The sequence below is a fragment of the Pleurodeles waltl genome, chromosome 1_2 (genome assembly GCF_031143425.1).
Source record: "Pleurodeles waltl isolate 20211129_DDA chromosome 1_2, aPleWal1.hap1.20221129, whole genome shotgun sequence".
NCBI classification, from domain to species: Eukaryota; Metazoa; Chordata; class Amphibia; order Caudata; family Salamandridae; genus Pleurodeles; species Pleurodeles waltl.
In genome coordinates, this window is record NC_090437.1 from 539,680,572 (window position 1) to 539,703,225 (window position 22,654).

Sequence of the window (22,654 nt, forward strand, 5' to 3'; positions counted from 1 at the left end):
CCCTTGGAGCTCAGAAACCTGTCTGTTGGTGGTAGGGTGGTTAAAACTAGTCAGCCAGTACACCAGCAGTTGGTAGGTGTTAGAAATTGGGTTTTTGGTTGGCAGTCATGGTTACCCCCTGTCCAAGCAAAAGCCCTCACTCTAGTCAGGGTAAGTCACACACAATCCAAGATTATCCTGTGCCCACCCTCTGGTAGCTTGGCACGAGCAGTCAGGCTTAACTTAGAAGGCAATGTGTAAAGTATTTGTGCAATATATCATACAATACCACCATATAGCACCACAAAAATACACCACACAGTGTTTAGAAAAATATATAATATTTATCAGGGTAATTGTAGGTCAAAAAGAATAAAGTTGCAATGGGAAATTGTAGAGATATCACAGAAAAGTGATATAAAGTGTCTTAAGTCTTTAGAATATAAACAAAGTCTCTTTCAAGCACAAGTACCTGGTTTAGAGTGGAAAAATCTCCTCAGAGGGCCACAAAAGAAGAGGTGCGTGGAAAAAGGGTGTGTGCGTCGATTTCTCCTCAGCACACACGGACTTGCGTCGTTATTTTCCACGCGGGGAAGTCGTGCGTTGTTTTCCGGCGCGCGGACAGTCTCTTTTCGTGGATCGCGGGGATTACCAGATGTCCCGGGTCTGTGCGTGGATTTTCCTGCTTGTTTTCCGTCTGCGCGTCGTTCTGCGGGGCTGCACGTCGAAATTACGATCTCACTGCAGGCGTCGCGTAGATTTCTCCTCTAGAGGTCGGGCGGCGTAGTCCTTGTGAAGCCGTGCGTCGGATTTTCGGTCGTCCGAAGAGCGTCGCGTCGATCAGCGTCGGTGTGTGGCGTTTTTCTCGCCGCGGCACAATCTGTGCGTCAAAATTTTCACGCACGGAGCGTCCAAGCGAAAGAGGGAAGTCTTTTTGGTCCTGAGACTTCAGGGAACAGGAGGCAAGCTCTATCCAAACCCTGGGAGAGCACTTTCACAGCCAGACAAGAGATCAGCAAGGCAGCAGGCCAACAGCAAGGCAGCAGTCCTTTGTAGAAAGCAGACAGGTGAGTCCTTTGAGCAGCCAGGCAGTTCTTCTTGGCAGGATGTAGTTTCTGGTTCAGGTTTCTTCTCCAGCAAGTGTCTGCTGAGGTAGGGCAGAGGCCCTGTTTTATACCCAAATGTGCCTTTGAAGTGGGGGAGACTTCAAAGAGGTGCTAAGAAGTGTACCAGGTCCCCTTTCAGTTCAATCCTGTCTGCCAGGGTCCCAGTAGAGAGTGTGGCAGTCCTTTGTGTGAGAGCAGGCCCTCCACCCTCCCAGCCCAGGAAGACCCATTCAAAATGCAGATGTATGCAAGTGAGGCTGAGTACCCTGTGTTTGGGGTGTGTCTGAGTGAATGCACAAGGAGCTGTCAACCAAGCCCAGCCAGACGTGGATTGTAAGGCACAGAAGGATTTAAGTGCAAAGAAATGCTCACTTTCTAAAAGTGGCATTTCTAGAATAGTAATATTAAATCCGACTTCACCAGTCAGCAGGATTTTGTATTACCATTCTGGCCATACTAAATATGACTTTCCTGCACCTTTCAGATCAGCAGCTGCCACTTCAACAGTGTATGAGGGCAGCCCCAATGTTAGCCTATGAAGGGAGCAGGCCTCACAGTAGTGTAAAAACGAATTTAGGAGTTTTACACTACCAGGACATATACCTACACAGGTACATGTCCTGCCTTTTACCCACACAGCACCCTGCTCTAGGGGTTACCTAGGGCACACATTAAGGGTGACTTATATGTAGAAAAAGGGGAGTTCTAGGCTTGGCAAGTACTTTTAAATGCCAAGTCGAGGTGGCAGTGAAACTGCACACACAGGCCTTGCAATGGCAGGCCTGAGACAAGGAAAAGGGGCTACTTAAGTGGGTGGCACAACCAGTGCTGCTGGCCCACTAGTAGCATTTAATTTACCAGCCCTATGCACATAAAGTACACCTTACTAGGGACTTATAAGTAAATTAATAGTCCAATCATGTATGATTCAGGGTTACCATGTTTTAAGGGAGGGAGCATATGCACTTTAGCACTGGTTAGCAGTGGTAAAGTGCGCAGAGTCTAAAAACCAGCAAAAACAGTGTCCACAAAGTGGAGGGAGGCAGGCAAAAAGTTAGGGGTGACTACCCTAAGGCTGTCAGGTCTAACAGTAGGGTTTTCAGGGAGCATCTCTAAGGTGCCCGCTGAGTGAAATATATTAATAAAATCATCACTGGAATCAGTTAGGGTTTATTAATGCTAGATGTTTGATACCAAACATCTCTAGTTTCAGGGAAGCCGTCATGTAGCTTGGGATCGCATATAGACCAGTGTCCAGCACATGTACTTAAAATGGCTACCCTGATCACTTACAATGTCTAAGAATCAACAAACTCATAGCAGGGGCCTATCTGCCATGGCAGATATGTCCACACATGTAATATAATGCACCCTGCCTTAGGACTGAAAGCCCTGCTGTAGGAAAGCCTTACATATATTGCATGTAGTGTTAGTCACCATGGCACACAGGCTGTGTGCCATGGCGTGTTTTCACTTTTAGCTGCACCAAGACACCCAGCCTGCAATGGCAGTCTGCATGACTATGTGAGGGGTCCCTGAGGGTGGCAAAGGTATTGCCAATTGGGGAACAATTGTGCAGTTTTAGGGAAAGAGATCTGGCACTGGGGACCTGGATAGCAGGAACCCAGAGCACTTTCAGTAAAAATTTACCAGGCAAAATATTGGGGTGACCATGTAAAAAAGGGGCACTTTCCTACACTTCACAATTGGGAATTACACGTATTACATGTAATAAAGTAATCCCATTGGTATCCAATGGGACAGATAGGCCTTGCCGTAGTGAATTCCAAGACATGTAAAAATATGAAATATATGTTCTACTTTTTAACTATATTGCACCCGGCCCCCAGAGCGGTGCAGGACCTACCCTAGGAGTGACATATGTATTAAAAGGGAAGGTTTAGGCCTGGCAAAGCATTCATTTTGCCAAGTTGAGATGGCAGTTCAAACTGCACACACAGGCTCTGCTGTGGCAGGCCTGAGACATGGTTAGAGGCCTACTTATGTGGGTGGCACAAACAGTGCTGCAGGCCCACACGTAGCATTTAATTTACAGACCCTGGGCACATGCAGTTACCTTTACTATTGAATTATAAGTAAATTAAATATGCCAGTTGGGTATAAGCCAATTCTGCCTGTTGCAAGGAGAGAGAACATACACTTTAGTAATGTTTAGCAGTGGTAAAGTGCTTAGACTCCTAAAGCCATGAAAATGAATTCCACAAATAAAAGAGAGGAGAAAGGATGGGGATGACCCTGTAGAAAAGGCCATTTGCAACAGTGAAGTGAACAGAAAAGAATATATAGAGTTAAAAAGTGAAAGAACTAGTTAGGTAATGAGAATTAGAGAGATAGGTCAAGTTTCAGAGTGAGGTAGACCTTCAATAGTGGGAGAAAGTAATGTAGAGTGGTGGGGTATATTAACAGCAGAGATCGGAAGAGAGAGAGAGGTGTAGGGCTGCAAGAAAGGAAAGTTAGAGTGGGCAAACACAGAAAGAGATAAAGGGTAACAAATCCAGAGATATGATAGTGAGAAAGGGATAAATGTTTGCAAGTCACAGAGAGAGATGAAGACTGGTGAAGTTATGGGGCAAAATGGAAAGTGAGATTCATAAAGACAGATAAGGTAAAATGAGTAGTGAGGCAGAGTAAGGAAGAGAAATAGGAGTGAAAGTAGAGAGACGAGGTTTAGAGGGACTGACGTTTAGTAGAGAAAGAGGCGAAGCAGAAAAATAATGGGCCAAAGGTAGAGATAGGCAGAAATAGGGAGAGAGGGTGAGAAGGGGAAGGGGATAGAGGCGAGAAAGAGAGAGTGAGTCAGTTTTCTGACTTATCTAACTACTTTAGAAGGGGGGCACTTGGTCCATGCTTTAAACTAGCTCTTATCATGCCATTAGAATGTTGCAAGTATTCCATCATACACACTATTACATAAGATTTAAGCAACTGTGCTGTCAAAACATACCTAAAATGACTTTAAAAAAACATTTTTAAGTTTGAAAGACCACACATTTCCCTAATAGTCTCCGGCCCTGAAGGAACTACTGTGTGTGAACGGTGCTCTCCGTGATAGAGAATATGCTTTCTCTCACAGTGAAGTTGGACAGTTGCTGACCTACTGCCACATGCTGTACGCAGTGAACGGAAGAAAAATGGAATTAACACAAGGAACCGATGGATGATGAAAGCTAACTGAAAGCCCTCGTGGAAAAGACGTTCGTGAGAGACAGTAAAATCAAAACTAGAAATAAGTGCCTTTCAAGTCATGCTGACAACACACTAGAGTGTCAGGACATGCTCCTGACGGTCAAAACGCAATCGAGTACACCGTTTGGTCGTCCCTTTCTTACTGAGAAACACACTTACAATAGCAAAAAATGGAAAGGGCAGACATAAATGCTTGGAATTGAAGTGCTACGCATTTCAATGCGACAGAAACCAAGTGAGGAATACTAATGCGAAAAGGCTAATTGGAAACTGCAACGTGAAAGTAAGAAAAATGAACGGCTGTTAAAGATGACCACTAGAGGAGTGCAGTACACCTGATAATGGAACAACCAATCCGGTGCTTCGTTTCTTCTGGTGCTAAGCCCTGTGGAGTAGCCATCGATTGCTAATAAACTGTCTAGTGGCTTCTAGTTTTACTTCGTTAGATGCAACATTAGGCAAAATCAAATATCCAAGTATTTAATACGCTTTGGCAGACCAGGAATTTAAAAAAAGGATGTGGCTTCCATTGAATGCTTTCTGCAAGATGTTTTTGTGCATATATTACTAATGTTCTGCAAAATGGTGGTAATACGATATTAGAACATAGCTGAGCATTTTCAGTTCATGAATATGAATAAACCATTTAAAGCTGACACTTTAATTTGAAGGGTTTCCAAATAATGTATCTTTCCCCCTTAGGAGAAAACATTAACATTAGTCGAATTCACCTGGCACCGCGTTCTTGTAATGCTAAAAATAGATACAACTAATAACGCCGGTAATCAATCAGCACTCGAGAGCAACAGAATGACGTGCTGCCATCCACGGAATTGCTATAATCCATTAGCAGGAACTATAAACAAGAGGTGTACAGTGAAAGGGAATTTTCAACAATGTTCGGTCACGTTGGTATTGAGCTTTGAAAGCATGCCTTGATGTTTCTAGGACGATGCAATTCGTGCATCCAGGAACACTCACCCACTTTAAATCAGGGTCACCTGGTAGGAATTTGTTGGGCGAGGCCCATCATGTTTGCCAGCTTTCCTGGTCAGTGAATAAGCTGATAGGCTAAACTGAACTCAGTCCTTCGGGTCACTAACTAGTTCAATATGCAATGCTGAAATGTACCAGCTAAAGAATCATTGCTCTCTGGTTGTCGGGGCCGCACTGGAAAACAAAGACAGTCCTGACAAAATGTTCAAATCAGCCATACACAACAGAAGGCCACAATATAACGGGCGCCATGGATGGATGGTCACTGCACAGTATCTTGCTCTCAAAACAGGCCCCAGGCCTGCAGGGTACTGTGGAAATAACAGAGTGGCAGAATGGCCAGCCCGATCCCAGTTATCTATCCAGATGCACAGCATGCAGGCAAGCACAAGGTAAATTGTGCAGACAACTCTCTTACATACTAAGGGGCTCATTTACAAGCCCCTTGCACCGTCATAGCTTTATTTTTTCTGATGCTCCGGTGGAGCAGAACAATCCCCTGTCCCGTGCTGTATTTACAAACTGGCGCAAAAGACCATTGCGCCAGTTTGTGAACCCTTGCACCACATTATTCCCCTGCAAGGAGGCTCGCAAGGAAGCCCTTAGGAATGGTGCAGTGAAATCTACAAGATTTCACTGCATTATTCTAGCATAATTTTTTAATGCCTACTCAGGGCAGGCATTAAAGTGACTCTGTGCTTTGTTCTATGGGCCTCCCGCATTTGCTGGACTAGCGTCAACATTTTTGCTGCTAGTCTAGCAAAGCATCACACTGCATCAGGCACTGTATTGTAAATACAGCGCTACCATGGTGTTGTTTGGGGGGCGCAGGGCAGCGCAATCAAACTGGCACATCATAAGAGATGTGCCCGCTTCTTATAAATGAGCCCCAAAGGGTGCTGAATACCCAAACTATCAACATAGTGAAAGTTGTTCTCAAGACCCTGCTCTTCCCTCATTGTCTGTTCTTGACAGTCTGTCAGCTCCAGCCCATAATTGGAAGATGCATGGACATGAGCGGGAGGGGGAAGGAAGAGCATGATTACAACTCTTTTGTGCTGCAATTCCTCATTCTCTCCTTGCATTTCACTGATGTCATGCAGCTTATTTTTCACCACTTGCCTCGGCCTTCATGGAGGTTCACAAGATAGAGAACTTCAGCCTTTAGGCATTTACACCTCCAGAGCCAAGGTGTACTATCCCCCTATCCCCAACATGACTGGAGAGACAGAATGGGAGCAAACACTGCTAGCCCACCAGCTTTCTCACTCACATAGGGGTGAGGAAACAGAGAGGTGAGTAAGTGTTGTTTTGTGTTGTTGTATGTTAAAAACCCACTGACAGGCTGAGGGGAGACACTGAGCCAAGATGCTTGCGCCTAATGTCAATAATCCACAATAACTTAGTGAGGGTGACCATTCAGAGGAAAATCTAATATTTCTTAAATATATCTTTGCTGCACCATTGAATACCCACTCTTTGCATGGGTTTGTAAGGGATTCAGCAACACTGGTACAATTCAGTCAAAGAGAATAGGACGTAATATTCAAACACTTTTTATAAAATAAGAACCACATATATTTAAAAGAAAAGCAATACATAGGAAATGGGGCAGAAACAATCTAAACATTGCAACAAAAACTATGGGAGCCATTTTTAATATTAACCCTTATGAAAGTCAATGTAAGTCTTTGGAAATCATCAAAAATCAAGAAAAGTTTGATAATTGTACAGATTGTTCTTTCTAGAAGATCCTTGGTGAAGACATCCCTTACCTAAGGGGGATACATTTGGACAGAGATAGTAATTTACTCTCAATAAGTAACAATATAGTTAGGCTAAGGGTCTACTCTGATATAACTCACTTTTTATAGGGCAGCCAAGTTATCTTTCATGTTTGTGACAGAATAAACCATCCGCCAAACTCTTACTCAGGCCCCTAGTTACTTTACAAAATATATATATACAACTGGCTGTGACAGGGCACAAGGAATGGGGGCGACCTCCTGTACCTCCGGGGCATTACTCAGGACACCAGAGAGGAGTTACGGCCAATACGTTATTACGGCAGCGGAACGCTGGGGGAGGAGACTGAAAAATCCGGAAGGAGCAGAGAAGAAACTGGAAGGGCGAGGAGGAGGACACATGTTGTACAGCAACAAGAAGAAACACAGAGCATGGTAATTGGAGAGGGGAAGCAAGACGGCGAGCCCAAGGAGGAAATAACAGAGGACGGACGTCATACAACTCAGAGAGAAAGTCTGCAGTGAGAAGACCGAGAGGGAGAGCTGTATACGAGGAAGCCAGCAATGTTCCAGGAGGAACGTGGATCATCCAGTTATGTGAACGGGGCAGGGGAAGAGAATGGAATTATTAGCGGGAGGGAATAGAGGATCGCGAAAAGGGGAAGAACTGTATTGACACTAATTAGACACCTGTAAATTCAAGTGTACAAATAGGAATAAAGAAAACAAGTGCACAAGGTGACAGTAAGCTGGTGATGCAATTTTTGAAATGAAAAAGTAATAAAAATAAAGAGAACACAGATTAACAGACGGAGCAGCATATTACTAACCTAGAGAGATAAAAAGAGAGAAAGAAAAGCTAGGAATTAACCAGAGCACTACTCACCAAAAGGCATAGGAAAGGGTAAAGGAAAATCGTAAAAAGAAAGAGAAACAGTCTTATAGCAAACAGCAACTAGTTTTCCACTGTACGTACCTACTAAAAGGCTTCTTACACTTTCCTCTCTCCCTCTCCTGGCTTGGACGACCTCTTGAAACCCTGGAATACCTCTAACTGAACAAAGAAAAAGAAGATATATGAAGGACTTGACAGGAGGAAAAGGAAAAAACATCCTAAAGAGGTACACCAAGATTAGAGAATTGTCTAAAGCACAAGATAACAAAAGAAGAAAATTAAAACCCTTAACAAGTGGTCTGCTTACTTACTTACGTAAATATTTACTTACCTGTCACACTGGCATAGTTCAAAAGATAACTCCAGACAAGGCCTGAGCAAAGTCACATCTACTGGTATGTCATTCTGGTGAAGAGAGAAAATAAAGCTAGAAGTGTACTAGATGGTCAAGGACAAATAAAACTCATATGCGCTGGGTAGTTTCCCTTGGTTAGTTTGCTTAATGTGGTTTTACAGAGCTTTTTCTTTCTAGAAGGCTAAGTAGATCTCAAAGGTATCATGTTAAGCAGTTGAGAACTCAGGCTCTGTAGTCAAGATAACCTATTGGTGTAGGCAGATGATCTCATTAGTGACACCCTAAGCATATGTGGAGCCATGGGAAGCATATATTTTGGGGCCCTCTGTTTGGAAAACTTTGAACTCAATAAGCCTTTTTGGCTCATTCAAGTTTTTGTGATGCAAAACAATATTGAATTATGTGTTACAATGTTCAGAAGCAGTGACACACAAAATCAACGGAAAGTTTAGGATGCCTGATGTCAATCAACCAAATAGTTCCAAAACTGAGCTTGAATAAGCATTGATAAAGCTGTACTTTTGAGTGTGGACCTATATTTTTTTACTTACAATAGCAACATTTTATGTGAAGTTCAGTGTCTAATTTCCACATATTTCTAATCATAAACACCCCCCTTTACTACTGGTGTTTTTCACGAACAGCAGGACTTCAAGAGCTATTGAGGATTTTCATCAATTCCTTTGGTTAAACTCTAATAACATCTCCTGATCTCTCTTCCCCTACCTTGTCCCTCTTCTCTTCTTTATATGTGTGCACGTTCGGGGCTAGAAACGTACCTGTGAGTAAGAGAATGGGATGTGGCAGGATAGAGGATATGAACTGAGACATAAAGAGAACTGTATAGAGAAAGTCATGAAGTAGAGGGAAATGGGATTAGAGCTAGAGATGATGTTGAAAGATACGTGAGCTAGGGAGAGAAACAAAGCAAATTGATAATCAGAAGGAAAGATAATGGAAGAAAGAAAGAGGACATTGTAGGTAGAGACAGGGAATTAGATTATATGTTCAGATATAGTTTTCAGAGTGGGGTTGTGAACTATAGAGATGGTCAGAAGGAAATGTCGAGAGAGATGGAGAAATATAGTACTCCAAGTGTTGATCCACAGAGAGAAAATGTAGAAAAAAGAGTAGAATTATAGAGAGAGGAAAGGCAATGAGAAGTAGAGGTAGACAGAGGAAAGTGAGGCAAATCACAGAGATGCAAGGTGAAGAGAGAGATCAAGAAGAGATGTAAAAAAATGCAGGTCAGGCAAAGTGACTACTGCGCAAGAGTGAAAGGTAGAGACAGGCATGAGAGAAATATGTGCAGTAGAGAAAGAGAGGTGATTTTTGTATATAGAGGTACCGAGTTGCTAGGGAAAGAGATGGTGAGTCAGGGGTATCTATACAGAAAGAGGTTGAGTGAGAAAGTTGAGGTGGAGGAGTAGGCTGATTGGAAGGAGGGGGTACTGTTGTAGGACTCTCATTATTAGAAATAAACTGCTGGACTCAGGAGGGCAGCACCATCATTTGTGGATGACTGAGTAAATCCCACAAGGTCTTGTCAGCTGTCGAGAACAACTCTTTCAGCTAGCTAGCAGCACCTCACCCAAACATAGAAAGCAAAGGTGATTTGTGGCAGCTTAACGCATGATACTCTGTGACTTCTAAGGGGAAGTTATAGTCAACAAATCTCACCCCTTTCCCTAATTAGCAAAAGATCTCATACACACACATAGGCCAAAGAAAAGATGCAGGACGGCTTTCAATAATTTTTTTTAAAAGACTGTAATCTACAATAAAATATTTAAGTTGCATTTATTATGGCAAAGTGGTATGACAAGATTAAGATTGTTGTGACCAGCGAGAAGAAAATAAACAACCCCAGCTTATTGGAAAAGCATGAATATATAAATTGTAACTAAACCTTAACTATTAAGTGAGAGCGTTGCAGTGACAGCCCAATCTGTCCATACTTAGTCCGTGAGAGGAGCATCCACCTTCATTACTTAGAAAGTAGGGGTCTGCCTTCGGTCTCCTTGGCTGGATGTAGAGACAGGGCTGAGGTCAGCTGTGAAATAGCATGCAGAGTGGATGGATAGGCTAGCTGGAATTACCACTCTGTTTTCCCTTGGCCTGTACAGTGTTTTTATAAGAGAGATATTTCTGCCCATGAAAGAGGCCTAATGTGAGTATGTGCCTAAGTGTCAGACTGTTTACATACTCTTGAGGTGACAATACTAGCTGTATTATTATGTACTGTTCTTTTCAGCCTTGGACAGAGGTACATGTTGAAATGTCATGCACATAAATAATAATAATAAAAATAAATAATAATAACACATTTACAGAATCACAGCTGATTAGGGAAATAAAACATTCCCACTGAGAAGCAGGCTAACTAAATTGAATAAATGAAATCAGAGCACATATGTAGGTGAAAGGGCACATGCTGCAGGCCTAAGCTTAGCTAAAATATGTGTACCCAAGCAAAGTGTAAAATGAACCGACAACAGTACAAAAAGAGATAGAGAGAGCAGCAGAGGACTAAGGGCCGCATGAACAAAGCTTTTCTCTCATCGCAAACGGGCCGATTCACAAAATCAGGCCTTTTGCGACACGAAAAAAAGCACTTGGCGATGCACAAACCCAATTTTGTGTTTTGGTAATCTTTTATCCGAATCGCAAATAGGGTTTGTGAGTCGCAAATAGGAAGGGACATTCCATTCCGAATTGCGATTCGCATTGAGATGCATGATTGTTTTGTGACCGTGAATGAGGTCACAAAACAATCGCAATTAGCACCAATTTCAAATTGTTGCTAACCCATTCGCAAACAGGAAGGGGACCCCATGGGACCCATTCCCTTTTTGTGAATGATAGCGAAAATACATTTTTTGGAGCATGCTGTGGTCCCACCGACCACTGCCTGCTCTGAAAAATGAAAAGAAAACTTTTCATTTTTGTTTTTGAAATGCATCCCGTTTTCTTGTATGGGCTCAGAACAGATTTTTTTGTAAGTGCATTGTATAAAACACATAAGGACATCTCTGTATCATCCCATGAGCAACGGTCTACTTGAGTGTTTTAACCTTAAGTTGAAAGATCAGAAACAGTTGGTATTGGTGAACAAACTAAATTGGAGATGTGTTGTAGATGAAATGCTGTGGGCAACAATAACAACTCCCATTATTAGCACAGGTCTGTCACCATTTATGTTGTTGAGGAGGAGAGTCCCAGGATTCAAGATAAACAAGGAATGGATGAGTTAGATGAGGTGCATGCACAATGGAAGACATGTATCCTGAAAAATAGGTGAGCCACTGTTCCGAGGGTAGTTGTCATTGGCAAGAAACTGTATTGGATAATCTCAAGATGTGAGCCATCAGCCCTCCCATTACCATCAGTGTGGTGATGGTTGAGTTTAGCCTGACAGCTGAGGTTGGGGTGTTAGAGGGCCCCAGAACTCTCCACCAGGAAGCTACATCACATTCTACATGAGTGGTTCTTCCCTTGGTGAATTCCAATCATTCCAGAAGAACTGTGGCATCTGTGGAGCCCATCCAGAGTGCTGAGGTTCAAAGGTCTTGTGAGTAACCTGTAACTCCACCTGTAGGATGCAATGGCTCAGACTGAGGTGGAAAGTGGTTCGTCCCTCTCACCAGAGGGCTCTGAGGGCCTTCAATAACCTCTTCCACATGACTCAATGATAGTGATGGTGCAGCAGGAAAGAGGCAGCTTAGCCTATATGCTTCCTACCGTAAACAAGAAAGCACATTGGACACTGAAATACCCATATGTGTGCCCTGTTGTTCTCCATTGGGAGGCTAAGAGACCGTAGTGAGGGTTCTGAAGTTATGAATTCTACAGACGGAGGACAGGCAGTTAAGCAGTCACATCTCTGCAGGGAGAAGCTTGGTGTGCAATGTAATAGCTTCAATTTCAGAACGAATAGTTTCTATTCTGTTAGAACAAGCAAAGACCCAGAAGACTGTAAATCTTACTCTCTGTTTTCATTGTTGAAGATTTACTTAAACATTGTAGCTAAAATCTTGTCCTCTGCATCAATAAAAGTATGCCACACAAATCTATATGGAGCAGTCAGGATTAATCTCGAAATGCCAAGTAATCCATAACAAAATGAAAAAAGTACATCTAATAGCAAATCTAACATAACAGTGTGCTGCTGCATTTGACAGAGGTAGCAGAGCCTTCTAACTAAGTCCCTGAAAATCTTGCCCAGATTTACTATGATTTTACATCAGGGTTGTGCCACTTTTGAGTCACAGCTCTGACGCATAATCCTTTTTAGAATTTGCTAAGCAGTACAATGTTGATTGTTGTAGCTTTGCAAATACAAAGTTACGCAATGCATTACTTTTTATCGTGTAGGCATTACATGGATGGAGAATAGGCGTTCCCATGCATCTACCCATATATTTTGATGCACATCCTGATTTGCAAAGTCTTATAAACCTGGGTTTGCACCAAAAAGGTGTCCGTTACCGACAGAGGCATAACAAGGAAAAATATCTTTATTTTTCTTTGTTATTTTCTCTTTCCATGTGTGCTGCATTTCTTTTCACATAGAAAGCACAATGTGCCTCTAAGGATTGTTCTTGTGCAGGAAAATATCATTTTGTGCACATACAAATCCTGCCCGTAACACAGGTACTCTGCCTATGTTGGCACTAGGCATCACAAAATGAACCACTGCTGGGAAAGAGCAGAAGTGCACCATGTCTTAGTAGATATGGTACATTTCTGTTCTCTCCTTTTCATGTAAGGCAGCACAGCAAGTTGCCTTGCTGCATCACATCGCGTGTATACTAATAAATCAGGCACTAAAGTTTTTGACCCAGCTTTATAAATATGGCTCTGTGAAATTTTAGAATCAATGAGAGAAACTCTTCAAAGAGCATAGGCAGGTGACTACTATGCAGGGAGAACCCCTCTCCTTTTCATTACTTATACATTAACTTGAGCTGAGGACATATAGGGTGAGAAATGCAGTGGAAGGTAAAGGGGTTAAACTGGGGATAGAAAGATTAAACTAGGGTTTAAACTAGGGCTAGAAAATTGAAATTGAGTTCAAAATGTAATTGAATTTGAACCTTTTTCGCAGATGACATGCTGTTTTCCCTGACTAACCCAAGCCACTGACTGCAGCCCCTTCTTGAGGAGTTTCAACAATTCTGCTTGGAGTCTTGCTGCAATCTTAACAGGCTGAATGTGAAGCCTTAGGCAGCAATATATCAAAAGAGGAGACGGAGAGGCATCCTGCTTGCTCTCAGAGTTGTTTGAGACAATATTGCTGTTATTTGTGCAGGAAATTAAGAAAGCTGTAAAGATGTGGCACAGCCCCTAGCTATCTAGGTTTATGTATTTTGGCATATATTAAGATCATAGTCTTGCAAAAATGTTGGGCCTGATTCACAAAGGCAAACTTAGACGTTTTGTCTGAGTTTATACCAAACATCTAAGTTTACGATTTTTGGGATTTTACAAAGGGCATTTACAAGCTGTATCTTTATGTCTGTACTCGAGGCAGATCTCCAAATCATTTGCCAAATATTTGTGCATCTTTTAAATAGGTATGTGGATGGGTGGTTCGTTGTGTGCTACTACTGCTTATTTGTTGCCCATGGTCACACACTGGACAATAAGGAATGTGAGTAATCTACATTTGAATGCGACAGAGGGAGTTCAAAATATGTTATTGGGGGTTATCCCTGTAGTGGCAAATGTGACACTGACACTGTGAACACTTTGAACATTGACAGGCATGAATTTGTGAGCAAATTAACTCATAAGTCTTCCTCTCCTAATTGCTTAGCAGAAGAAACCACTTCACTGTCAGGAGGCCACAGTACTCAGGCAAAATAGATAAAGGACCCCACCTGCATGACGGACACAGGCCATTATCCTCAGCAAGGAAGAGCGTAATGGCATCAATGATGGGCAGAGTGCGCCTTCTGATAGGTGAACAAGGTCTCAAGCAAAATAAATATGGGAAGAAGTGGCTTTCAAATCCCTCTTGGAAGATGACCAGAAGTTCATCCGCACATCCTGTATGGCAAAAAACTGAAAATGTATATTTTCAAGGTAAGTATATGTGTAGTTAAGATGAGTAAACCTAGACATCACTATATATGCTTACCTTGGAATTAAAGTGGCAAGGTCCACGACTGTGAAGTTTCTCTTCCTCTTAAAGGGGTTGGTCTGCATCTTGAATCCTGTTGCAGAGCTTTCTATCCACAAGGGGAAGAGGGCAGAGCTCAAGTAGTGGGCTGTATGTGTATTCTCCAAATTCTATTTCTTCACAGATGTGTGGGATGCTGCTTAGGTAATGGCTTACCCCCAATGTTATGGTACTCATAGTTGAACATAGTATAGGCAGAGATACACGGCTATGTGTCATAAGAAACTTCCACCAAAAATCATAATGTGAGGATATTCATAGTAACATTAAAGTAGTATTTTAAGGCGTGTGCTTATACTTTATGTATACTGTTCAGAAAATGTGACATGCATGCCTACGATTTTCTGTGTGAATTGCATTCGAGCATAACATTTCTCACAGTAGTTAATGTACAACTAGGTGCACGTAGTTATACATTTAAAATTTTACTTTTGGGAACTAAAACCAGTATCCCTGATATATGTTTTTGCGACTGTGGTACTTTAAAATCCATGTTTTCTATATTCATTTATATAATTGATACCTGTAATGTCGTATTTTCTAAGTATGAAACTTACGAACATCAACACGACATTATGAAAATCCCAGTTTTTAGACAGGTGTACTGAAAAGACCACGTTTGCAAATATAGAGGGTGTGTGATAGTCATATACATATCTATGCACAAACGGTGCCAATTCATTCCGGCACCAAATACTCAATCAAGCCTTGGCACGCAGAAGAAATTCTAGATCTTGAATTCCACGGTGTGTGCAATTGCCAGAACTCCTACTTCTCTGTATGTAACTAAGAGCAAATCAAAGCAATCAAATTCTACCTTGAGCAGGCAGTGCACTCTGCTGAGATTGGGTGATGATTGGCTTGGGCTATAGAAGATATCGAGCAAGCCTGAGGTAATAAGCTCCTCAAGCTTGAAGGAATAGAATGACACAAAGTCCAAAATGAAGTGGGACGAAGATTGCAGCATAATGATGCTCAAATTGAGAGCGCCCAGTCTTAACAGCCACTAGCCTGCCTCCATCATACACACATTTTCAATTACACAATCCACAGAGGAGACGAGAGAATCCTTTTACTTGCACTCGGAGTTCATTCAACTGTATTCATCCTCTAATTTATTCACAATCTCAATCCAAGCAATGGCGGCGAGGAAATACCTCTAAGGAATATTCCACGTGTATTATTTCCCTTTCAAAAATGTTGGTCGAGATTTGTTTTTAAAAGCAGAGGTGAGAAAATGCTTTGGAATGAAACACAACAACAGATGGGATGTCAGCCCGTGGAAACCTTGTTGTCATCTATTCTATTGTTTGTTTTGAACTTCTGACTCAAAAGCACGAATTTAGAAAACCGGATGAAGAGTGTCCTATCCTATCAGAAGTGATAAACATAAACGTTTGTGTGAATACGATGTCTATATTTGAAAAACGCATAGTAAGTTAGAAATCACGATTTTTGCAATATGTATGTTGTTTTATCAATGTAACACGAATAAGGCATCTCTTTGTTGACCTCCTAATGTCCTGTCAATACTGGAATAATAAGCACAAAGCTTATTTTTTGATTCGAACAGTAGGATATAGTACGCGATATTTGTTTAAGACAGGAAGAATTAAAAAATCAAATGCATGAGCGAGGTAGATCGTGCTTTATCATTTTGTCAATACTATTCCAGATTTTGAGAGGAATTAAAAGGCACAATGACAATTATGAAAGTTATCTAGTCTAGAAATATGTATGCTAATTCTCATTTTTCCATAGTGTGGGAATTCTACAGCATTAAGGCTGTACAGAAGACCGATGGCACCATTAAAGAATTTGGGCAAAGTAATGAGCTATCTGCTTATATAAGAGCACAGAAAGGTAGTAGTGTAGCTATAAATCGTGCAGTGGCGCCGGAACTCTCGGGGGTGGGCAGGAGGGTTAACCTCTCAAGCACCGACTTCACTATTATCAGAAGCAGCCCTCTGCGGTTGTGGGGGGTTTAGGGGCACAAGAAAGGAATGTGACTGGCCATCCCTAAGCACATAGTGGGTCAGAGCGACTGTCACTCTTTCGGAATTCAATGAATCACTAGTATGTGTAGGGTCTGCTTGCTGCTCATCATTAGCTGAGGTGCTTGGTAAATGGCGACTCAGCTCGCACCAGTATGAGTACTTGAGAGAGCACATGAGAGAGCTTGCATTCGCCAAGTGCAGAAATGCTGGCACCCGCAAGTGAGGAGGTTGAGAGGATCTAGTTGTCAACCTTCTACAAAGTGTCCCACTCACTGCTGCAAACGTACTTCAATACATGTAGATAAGAAATGCCCTAGATTTCAGGCCACATCTTGCATCTATACTCTTTGTGAAACGACAGAAATATCATCTTTTCTCCTCAGGATGTTGCATTTCCAGAGGAAGAGTCTCCCCTGAGAGTCATTACAGTGTGCATATTTATGCAAGAATATTAGCCTGCTTAAAACAATCTCCAATCAGAAGTATTGTAACAACAGCAGTGAGTTGAGCAAAATTAGCAAGAGGCACACGGTGCTAATATCCGGTTATCCAGGGTTAAGTGAGGGATGAAAGCGAGTAGGGCTGGAGAGGAGTGAAATCTTTAACTTTCTCATTTTCAGATTTCATGCAGCTTAATTTTGAGGTTTTTAGACTCCAGGCACGGAATACAGAATCATTACCCCCCTGTGTTTCATTTTAACATGTGCCCTCCGGTCCCAATTTATGCAAGAAACATTCAGGTCGTCATTAACAAAGTTTTGGTGCAGGGTCGCGTCGCAAGCCTTTCTGATGTGCTGATGTGCATAAAAAAAAGGACAGGAATGCACCGTATGTATAAGATATGGCACATTCCTGTCTTTGTTCACTGCGCTGGTGCATATCTTGCTGCCTTGTGCCAACGCAGGCACCCTTGCACTATGGTGCACTGATGCTTGTGTTGCGGGGACACCTTCCTGCACAAAAACAAACACAAGAGGCCTTTTACTCCTTATATCTGAGCTGCAGAATGCAGCACACATAGAAAGAGGAAAAATTGTGGAAAAATAATGTTATTTCTCCAGTTGTGCCACTCTTGGGGTGGCGTAGGAAAATGATGCATTACTAGGTTTACCAAACCTTGTAAATCTGAGAAATGCATCAGATTCCATTGGTGTTGCGTGGGAACACCAACATCAACACCCATGGATTGTCCCTTTCATTCAGAGTAATGCATGAAAGGGGGCCATACTTTCGAGGACATGTAAAGCCACAAGAAGTGGCTTTGCGTCGTCTTGTAGATATGGCCCTACATCCTGCGCTGCCGGATGTAATGCACCGTCTATTCATGCCACATGTAAATGAGGCCCTCTGTATGCAAGACCCAGCACTTTAATTCATCAGCTATAGATACTGCAGGTTTTTCAACTGATCAAGAGGTTTGACATGCCTATTAATATTCACCACAACCAGCAACACAGATGGAAGGGAGTTTCTATCTTCTCCCTGGCTCCTTGGTGGAGGAAGTGGGTGGTAGGAGGGGGGAGATCAGAAAGGGGACAGCTCTTCTCAGTTCCATCAAAAATTCTTGTTCACAGTGTTGTCTGTCTCAAAATCAAAGTCCATTCCATGGTGCCTCCCACCAAAATAATTGGAAATATACATCTATATTAATGAGCAATTTGTGAAGGTATGCTGAAGCTATTGGGCAGGCTGGACTGGGAAGAGATGTTGAAACTCTGGAAAAGTGCTGAGGCTGTGGAGAGCTGCTAAGGGTATGGAGAAAAGATGGGAATGTTAATTGATACTGGGTATGTAGAATAATGCTGGGGTTCAAGAGAGATGCACCTGTGGCAAAAAAAAAACACAAATAGCTTTGGTCTATGCAGAACTGTCATGGTAGCAAAAAGAGTGTGCTGCTATTATGAAATGCACTGTGGAAAAGATGTGGGATTGTGAAGAGATGACAAAGCTGTGGAGAAAAGGTGGACCTGTGAACAGATGCTGCTGTGGCGATACACTGGGATTGTGGAGAGGTGCTGGCCTTGAGGAGAGATGTGGTGGCAATAAGAGCCAGTAACTGTGGCAGATAAAAGCAGTAAAGTGTAACAAAGGCTAAAGACAGGTGTGAATGTAAAGATGCAAGGGCTGTGAAGAAATGGTGCTGTGAAGCAACACGGAGGCCTTAGAAAGATGTTCCTATATGCAGAAAACATCTTTGAGTGTTGTGTATTTCAGGTTCCTGGTAAATAAATGGGTTACAGGAACCTAAATGTTTAAATCTGTACTACCTTCAGATCTCAGTTTATTAAAATGCCTAGAAAGGTTAGAAGCAAAACATACAGAAGTCGAACAGGATTGAAAAGAAGTGATTTATGTATTTCAGTAAGAGGTTTACTTTATTGCTCCTTGTTAGAAATGGGGTCTTTGGTTGGCAGTCAGGTTACCCCCTGTCCAAGCAAGGACCCTCACTCTAGTCAGGGTAAGTCACACACAATCCAAATTATCCTGTGCCCACCCTCTGGTAGCTTGGCACTGAGCAGTCAGGCTTAACTTAGAAGGCAATATGTAAAGTATGTGTGCAATAAATCATACAATGACACAATATAGCACCACAAAAATACACCACACAGTGTTTAGAAAAATATATATAATATTTATCTGGGTATTTGCAGGTCAAAACGATAAAAGATGCAATATGAGATTGTAGAGATATCACTGAAAAGTTCGGCCGCGGTCAGATGCGGAAAACCGGCGGTCTCCCGCCGGTTTTCCGCTGCCCCTGTGAATCCTCCATGGCGGCGGAGCGCGCTCCGCCGCCATGGGGATTCTGATCTCCCGCCAGGAACAGGATGGCGGTAGGGGGTGCCGCGGGGCCCCTGGGGGCCCCACTTTGTATTTCAGTGTCTGCTATGCAGACACTGATATACGCGACGGGTGCCACTGCACCCGTCGCACCTTCCCACTCCGCCGGCTCAATTCTGAGCCGGCGTCCTAGTGGGAAGGCCGTTTTGCACTGGGCTGGCGGGCGGCCTTTTGGCGGTCGCCCGCCAGCCCAGTGCAAAACCCAAAATACCCTCAGCGGTTTTGCGACTGCGGAGCGGTATTTTGGAGGGGGGAACTCTGGCGGGCGGCCTCCGCCGCCCGCCAGGGTGAGAATCACCCCCAAAGTGTCTTAAGTCTTTAAAAAGCAAACAAAGTCTCTTTCAAGCACAAAGTACCTGGTTTGGAGTGGAAAATCTCTACAAAGGGCCGCTGATTGAGGAGATACGTGGAAAAATGGTGTGTGCGTCGGTTTTGCCCATTCACACACTGAGTTGCGTCGTTCTTTTTCACGCGGGGAAGTCGTGCGTCGTTTTCCGGCGCGCGGACAGTCTCCTTCTGTGGGTCGCGGGATTACCAGATGTTCCGGGGTCTGTGCGTGGAATCCTGGGCTTGTTATCCGGCTGCGCGTTGTTCCAGTGGGCTGTGCGTGGAATCTTCTCCCTCACGGCAGGCGTCGCGTCGATTTCCTCTCTGGAAGTTGGGCGGCGTTGTCCAGACGGGCCGTGTGTCAAAATTCCGGTCGCACCGCAGGCGTCGCGTTGAGCGGCGTCTTTTCCGGATCGGCGTGCAGTGAATTTTTCACCGCGGAGCAAGCTGTGCGTCAAATTTTTCGGCGCACAAGGCGTCCAGTTGAAAAAGAGAAGTCTTTTTGGTCCTGAGACTTCAAGGAACAGGAGGCAAGCTCTATCCAAGCCCTTGGAGAGCACTTTGGCAGCAAGGCAAGAGTTCAGCAAGGCAGCAGGCCAACAGCAAGGCAGCAGTCCTTTGTAGAAAGCAGTCAGGTGAGTCCTTTGGGCAGCCAGGCAGTTCTTCTTGGCAGGATGCAGGTTCTGGTTCAGGTTTCTTCTCAAGCAAGTGTCTGAGGTGGTAGGGCAGAGGCCCTGTTTTATGCCCAAATGTGCCTTTGAAGTGGGGGAGACTTCAAAGAGTGTCTAAGAAGTGCACCAGGTCCCCTTTCAGTTCAATCCTGTCTGCAAGGGTCCCAGTAGGGGGTGTGGCAGTCCTTTGTGTGAGGGCAGGCCCTCCACCTTCCCAGCCCAGGAAGACCCATTCAAAATGCAGATTTATGCAAGTGAGGCTGAGTACCCTGTGTTTGGGGTGTGTCTGAGTGAAAGCACAAGGAGCTGTCAACTAAGCCCAGCCAGACGTGAATTGTAAGGCACAGAAAGATTTAAGTGCAAAGAAATGCTCAGTTTCTAAAAGTGGCATTTCTAGAATAGTAATATTAAATCCAACCTAACCAGTCAGCATGATTTTGTAATACCATTCTGGCCATACTAAATATGACCTTCCTACTCCTTTCAGATCAGCAGCTACCACTTCAATAATGTATGAGGGCAGCCCCAATGTTAGCCTATGAAGGGAGCAGGCCTCACAGTAGTGTAAAAATGAATTTAGGAGTTTTACACTACCAGGACATGTAAACTACACAGGTACATGTCCTGCCTTTCACCCACACAGCACCCTGCTCTAGGGGTTACCTAGGGCACACATTAGAGGTGACTTATATGTAGAGAAAGGGGAGGTTTAGGCTTGGCAAGTACTTTTAAATGCCAAGTCAAGGTGACAGTGAAACTGCACACACAGGCCTTGCAATGGCAGGCCTGAGACAAGGTTAAGGGGCTACTTGAGTGGGTGGCACAACCAGTGCTGCAGGTCCACTAGTAGCATTTAATCTACAGGCCCTAGGCACGTACAGTGCACCTTACTAGGGACTTATAGGTAAATTAAATAGTCCAATTGGGTATGATCCCATGTTACCATGTTTAAAGGGAGAGAGCATATGCACTTTAGCACTGGTTAGCAGTGATAAAGTGCGCAAAGTCTAAAACCCAGCAAAAACAGAGTCCAAAAAGTGGAGGGAGGCAGGCAAAAAAAAGTTATGGGTGACCACTCTAAGGCGTGTCAGGTCTAACACTCCTGCATTGAATGAACTAGTGTCTGAATCGTGACAAGAAGTGTCTTCCAAAAGGATTCTGGGTACTGAAAAAAAAATGTATGATATAAAATAAGGTGCTTCTCCTCATTACAAGCAGGACTTATTCTGTGAACTGAAAGTCCCTTTTTATAGACACAATTGTTTGTCCTTGGGATTTTGTGTACCAAGAAAACTTTGATGCCCATTCACAAAGGTAAATTCAGTTATGGACAGATGTTTTGCGACTACAGTTACCTAGCTCATGCCAGCCAGAAATTCTCAAAGGAGTCTATTCAAGATGGTGAATTTAGTCATAAACATGTTTACAATTGAATTTACCTTACTTATGCTTGCAGGAAGTCACAAAGGCATTCCTGGAGACATAAGCCCATACACATGTGCAGCCATATCCACCACAGGAGCATAGGCTTATGTGCTCTTAAATCTCATTGAAACAATCATATGATTATACGGGAGACTCTCTCCCTGTACTGATGTCTCTACTATAGACAGTGTTGCATACCGGGAATAGGATCCTGCTGGAAATCTCACAAGGCCTTTCCTGTAGTACACATGGAAAACTGCACCTACTGCAGCTTTCCAGACCTACTCCCAGGAATGTTTGTGAATTCCAGAAAATTGGAAATATACATGCGGGAGATGTGAGGATATTTGTTCATACTTTTCCTGTGTACTTTGAAAGTTGAGCTCGAAGTGATTCCTAGCAGGAGTAAGCCCTGCCAGGAGACGTGTGCGAAGACCTGTGCCATAATTGATGAGTACCCTGTACCTGCAAATTCGACTCAAGGGGTTGAAAAATGGGCATTCCACTGCATTGTTAGCCCTGAAGGTTTTTGAATACACACAAACATGGATGTTTGTCAGCTTCTTCACCTTTCTACTGTGGAAAGATTCAGATGTTTACTTCAGGTAGGAGCTGACATGAATCTCTTTCAAGGTGAGAGGGGAATGAACGAAAGATTTAACCATGCAGACTAATAGTTTCTCTGCAAAGACAAAGCTAAAATTTAGTTTGCTCTGATGATCCTATTCTCTTTATGCAGAGTTCACTGCTTTCAAAGCTCCTCACAAAGGGAATAGAATCCCACTGGGATGTCACCTAACCTTCCCAGAAGTATGCCTGGAAGCCATGTGTTATCTGCAGCTTTCCAAGCCAACTCCTTGTAATGCTTGTGAATACCAGAAAGTAGAAAAATCACATGCAGCTGGAGGTGGATATCTCTGTCTGTA